General features: G+C 32.5%; 1 long non-coding RNA gene across 1 annotated transcript; it reads left to right on the forward strand.

Moving 5' to 3' along the window:
* The first annotated feature begins 4,637 nt into the window (after positions 1–4,637).
* LOC102670312 (uncharacterized) lies at positions 4,638–5,289 on the forward strand. Its single transcript, XR_003266548.2, has 3 exons — positions 4,638–4,777; positions 4,925–4,990; positions 5,092–5,289. It is a non-coding gene; the product is annotated as an uncharacterized lncRNA (long non-coding RNA).
* The last annotated feature ends 560 nt before the right edge of the window (positions 5,290–5,849 follow it).

The raw sequence follows: 5,849 nt of genomic DNA on the forward strand, positions 1-5,849 counted from the left end.
AAAATAAATTTTGTACCTGCTATGTAAACAAACAGAACATTACTTTTCCATCTTAGTTTGTGAAGCAAAGTAATTATAATGATAATAAAGAGTAACTAAATCTTCAATCTTCATTTAGAATATAGTAGCACAGCTTCATAGAATAGAACACCAATTGACCAACTAATAAAATATAATACTCACAAATCACACAATTCAGCAATATACATGCTATCCTTCCGAGGGTGTTATATGTCCACAGTTGAAGCTGGGACTTTTGTGAGGAAGAACACTTCACTTACTAGCTTGCTTTATTACATTCAAATAACACATATATATACACTATAAGGAGAGAGACAGCTTGACAAGACAAGACACACTGTTGTCTTCTACAACAAGATAAACATAAAAGCTAAACAGAAAATCTACTCAAGAGATACACATAATTATAACACTCTCCCTCAAGCTGGAGCATATAAATCGTATGCACCAAGCTTGAAACATATAAACTGAATCCTAGACCCCTTTAAGGACTTAGTCAAAATATCTGCTGCCTGATTGTTAGAATTAATGAACACAGTGACAATTTCTTTGGACAGTAGCTTCTCCCGAATAAAGTGACAATCAATCTCTATGCGCTTGGTCCTCTCATGGAACACTTGGTTTGAAGCAATGTGAAGAGCAACCTGATTATCACAGTATAACTAGGGGTGGGTAAGCGGGTCGGCCCACCCCGCGTAAGGTCCGTTCTCATAAGCCCGCATTGGCAGCGGACTGAGCCAATCCGCCCCGCTTCTTACACGGACCAAATAAATTGGTCCACCCCCGCCCCACGGACCCCATGGGTCAAACGGACTAATCTGTGGGCCTAGTTTTAACAGAATTTCAATTTCAATAAAAATATAATACAATCAAATTAAGTTCAATATAAATGTAAATAAAATCTCAACAATTAGTCAATTACATCAATAAAATAAATAATATCTTAACAAAAAGCAATAAATCTAAAATATAAAATTTAAACATCTCCAACAACAAATGATTTCATATTTGAAGTAGCTTGAGCCTTCTCCTTCTTCACATCTTCATCTTCTTTTCCTAAAACTCAAAATAATAATAAATATTAGAATAAAGTCAAGTTAAGTGATTAAAAGACAATAATTATTACACATTATTTACCTTGCATATCAAACCCTAGTAACCAATTTCTAGTACATATCAAGGCTTGTACGTTGTCAACAAGAAGCCTAGTTCGATATTTGTTAAGCACCCGTGAGACAATACTAAATGCTGATTCGGAAGCCACCGTTGTAATTTTGATGCTTAAGAGTACAACAATAATGAATCAGCTCCAACAAAAATAGGATAAAAACAAATTCTAGAGAAAGAAGAGATGTACTTTGCGTGGTGGCACGGTGATGGGCCAAGGCTGTGTCGCTGTGGTGTGTCGCGTGACTGCGTGAGTGTGAGTCGCGTTTTGTTTTTTTTGTAAGGGAAAGAGTCGTATAACTTGCACACGTGCGTAACTGTGTGGTTGACCTACTGCAGTGATAATTGCAAAATATGATATGAGCTATTTTACATAATAAAAATATAGTGAAATATCTTTAAAAATATTTATTTAACAATTACTTTTGGCTTAAATGATAAGAATTGATATTTTTATTATTTGTGGCTTGCAGATGTGAAAGGAATAGATTAAAAGAGAAAAAGATCGAGAAAATATCAAAAAAGAAGATTTTTAGCATGTTATCACTTATCTTTTTTTATCTTAATCTTTTATTTCTGTTATCTTTTACTTTTCTTATCTTATCTTTTTTTTTATCTTTATCATCTTTTAATTTAAATATTTTTTTATCATTAAATCTTTATCTTATCTAATATATTTCTTTATATGTTATTTTAAAAGAAAAGTTTAAAGTGAAAAAGAGAAAATCAAACCTAATGTAATTGGGTCAGGGTCACACAAATCAAATAGTTGTTTTCATTTCATTTTAAACTTCACAAAAATCAAGGTCGAAAACTAGAAAAGGGTGCATCCCTTAAAAGTGAGTGTAAAAAGTGGTTTCTATTATTTTTAGAAATCGCAAAAAAGAACAAGGCCCAACATGAAGAAGGTGCATGTGTGAATTAAATGTTGCAAATAGTTGTTTCTATTTTATGTTGCAAAATTGTTGGGCCTAACCTATTTTTTTGAAGTCCGAAATAAAATAAAACCAATGCTTATACCCCTACTATATATACACACCATTGCCACTTAGGAAAGTGACTAGGTCGGCCATGTCAGGACTTCGTCAGTGTTGACTTAGTCTAAGTTAACCCTAATTTGTCAAATAACCCCAAAGTCTAATTGGTCAAATAACACTAAACCCTAATAGTTGAGTACCAATAAACCCTAATTTTTCAAGTAACCATAAAGTCTAATTTGTCAAACACCACTACATCCTAATTAGTCAAGTAATCATAAACCCTAATTCGTCAAATAATCATAAACCCTAATTGGTCAAGTAACACTAAACTCTAATTACTCAAGTATACATAAACCCTAATTAGTCAAATACATGTAAACCCTAATATGTCAAGTAACAATAAACACTAATTTGTCAAATAACCCTAAACCATAATTAATCAAGTAACTCTATTAGTCAAATACCCCTAAATTCGAATTTCTCAAGTAACCCTAAACCTTTATTTGTCAAATACCCCTAAACCCAATTAGTCAAGCAACCCTATTTTTTCAAATAACCCAAACCCTAATTGGCCAAGTAACATTAAACCCTAATTATTCAACTACGCATAAACCCTCATTAGTCAAATACCCCTAAACCCGAATTTGTCAAGTAACCCTAAACCCTTATTTGTCAAATACCCCTAAACCCAATTAGTCAAGCAACCCTATTTTTTCAAATAACCATAAACCCTAATTGGTCAAGTAACACTAAACCCTAATAAGTCGGGTACAATAAACCATAATTAGTCAAATACCTCTAAAAGCTTATTTGTAAAGAAACCCCAAACCCTAATTTTTCAAATACACATTAAACCCCAATCAGTCAAGTAATCATAAACCCTTATCTTTCAAATACCCCTAAACCATAGCTAGCATAATGACCCTAAAGCCTAATTTGTCAAATAACCATGAACCCTAATTAGTTAAGTAACACAAAATCCTAATTAGTCATGTAACCATAACCCTATTTTAAAAGCTTAGGGTTTACGGATACTTCACTAATTAGGGTTTACGGGTATTTCACAACTTAGTGCTTAGGGTTTAGGGGTATTTGACAAATGAGTGTTTATGTGTAGTTCAGTAATTAGGGTTTAGTGTTACTTGACCAATTAGGGTGTAGGGTTATTTGAAAAATTAAGGTCACTTGACTAATTACGGTTTAGGGTTATTTGACAAATTAGGATTACTTGACTAATTATGATTTATGGGTGTTTAACTATTTAGGGTTATGAATACTTGACTAATTAGGGTTTAGTTTTACTTGACCAATTATGGTTTAGGGTTATTTTACAAATTTTGGTTTATGGTTACATGACTAATTAGGGTTTTGCGGTATTTGATAGATCAGGGTTTAGGTTTACTTGACTAGTTGGGGTTTAAGGGTATTTGACAAATTAGGATTTATGGGTATTTCACTAATTAGGGTTATGGGTACATGACTAATTAGGGTATATTGTTTGTTGACCAATTAGGGTTTATGACTATTTTAAAAGCTTGGGGTTTACGAATACTTCACTTATTAGGGTTTACGGGTATTTGATAACTTAGTGTTTACGGTTTAGGGGTATTTGACTAATGAGGATTTATGTGCAGTTGAGTAATTAGAGTTTAGTGTTACTTGACCAATTAGATATTAGGGTTATTTGACAAATTAGGATTTAGGGCTATTTGACAAATTAAAATATTGTGTTACTTGACCAATTAGGGTGTAGGGTTATTTGACAATTTACGGTTATTTGATTTATTAGGGTTTACGGGTATTTGAAAATTTAGTATTCACGGGTTACTTGACAAATTAGCTTTAGAGATATTTGACTAATTAGGGTTTATTGTACTCGACTTATTAGGGTTTAGTGTTACTTGACCAATTAGGGTTTATGGTTATTTGAAAAAATATGGTTGCTTAACTAATTGGGTTTAGGGATATTTGACAAATAAAGGTTTAGGTTACTTGACAAATTCGGGTTTAGGGGTATTTGACTAATGAAGATTTATGGGTAGTTGAGTAATTAGGGTTTAGTGTTACTTGGCCAATTAGGGTTTTGGGTTATTTGACAAATTAGGGTTACTTGACTAATTAGGGTTTATGGGTATTTGAAAAATTATGGTTTAGTGTTACTTGACCAATTAGGATTTAGGATTATTTGACAATTTAGAGTTACTTGATTAATCATGATTTAGGGTTATTTGACAGATTAGTGTTTATTGTTACTTGACATATTAGGGTTTACAAGTATTTGACTAATTAGGGTTTGCATGTGAAGACAAAGGCAGAACTATTAAGCAAAAGCGTTGTAATCTATTTATCTAATCTACATACACACATATTAAATTTTGTATTTTCTTTGAAATTAAATATTTTTCCCAATTATTTTGATATTCACACCATGTTATACCAATGCTACCTTTTCTTTCCTAAGGAAAAAATCAATATACATGCAGCGTCAAACATTTGCATGTGAAGACAAAGGCAGAACTTAAAGAAGCTATGTGTGTAGCACAACATGAGCAAATGGACTGTATGGTTGAGATTGAGAGTTCCATTAATGCCAATGCCAATTTCCACATGTTTAATTTGCATTTTGCTTATTTAATATTTTGTTGACTTAATGAACAAGTCTTTGCCAACACCTTCATTTCTTGACTCAGCATTTTGAAAAAAATTGAACTCCAAACTACTTAACACACCATAAGTTTCCTGTCATGGATTTTCAGTCAAGGCTCTATAAAGGACAAGTTTTGTTTATACAAAATCCGTGAAATACAGTGTTCTAAATATAGGTGAGTTTTCACATTGCACAGTGATTCTAATTTCTAATTTATTTGGATGTTCCTTTCTTTTGATTCTTTTCCTTGGATTGGATGTATTGGTTGTGTGGCAGAATTGCACTTGAAGCTCCGCCAACATCAACATTTGTTAGTGATAGTTGTAAGGAATTCTATAGAGAAGGATTTATTTTATCTTTAGTGCTTGAAGAGGGAAGTGTTGGTTATGGTGAGGTTGGTATCAGTTTCATGTTATATCATGTCTTGTATCTTGCTTTACATTAATGTCTTGCTTTATAATAACGTTGGGCAGTTAAGAAATTGAAGATTAGATAAAAGCTAAATTTCTTAGTAAATGTATTTATAGAGTTAGAGTTCATAGCTCTAATACAAGATATGGATAGCGGTGTGGAGCGGCTGCCACAGAAAAATGAGATAGTAGATAGCGAGATGATCGCTATTCTAATATTTTCATAAATGTTAAATAATTATTACTATATATATACTCTTTAGAGTCAAATATGAGCAAAAAAAATTGTGAGTTATGGAACAAAATATAATTTTTTTCTAGCTATTTTTACCTTATTTAATGACACCATCCCTAAAACCCTCTCAACTAACTGATATTCTATTTTTATTGACTTTTTTTTATTCATGATATCAAGTTCCAATGAAGGGTAGTTTTGGAAAAAAGACGGTGATAACTTAACGTAACATAATCAGATGGGTTACAGGTAGAATGATCACCTTTCCGTAGGACAATGGGTAGTTCAAGGTCAAATTGCAAGCCTGGATCTGGTAGAAGTCTGCACTGGGGAAGGTTGATCATGGTCTAGACCTCAGCTAGAGGAATAGGTATAAGTGCCATTGGTTG

The sequence above is a fragment of the Glycine max genome, chromosome 3 (assembly GCF_000004515.6).
Source record: "Glycine max cultivar Williams 82 chromosome 3, Glycine_max_v4.0, whole genome shotgun sequence".
In the NCBI taxonomy this organism is placed as follows: Eukaryota; Viridiplantae; Streptophyta; class Magnoliopsida; order Fabales; family Fabaceae; genus Glycine; species Glycine max.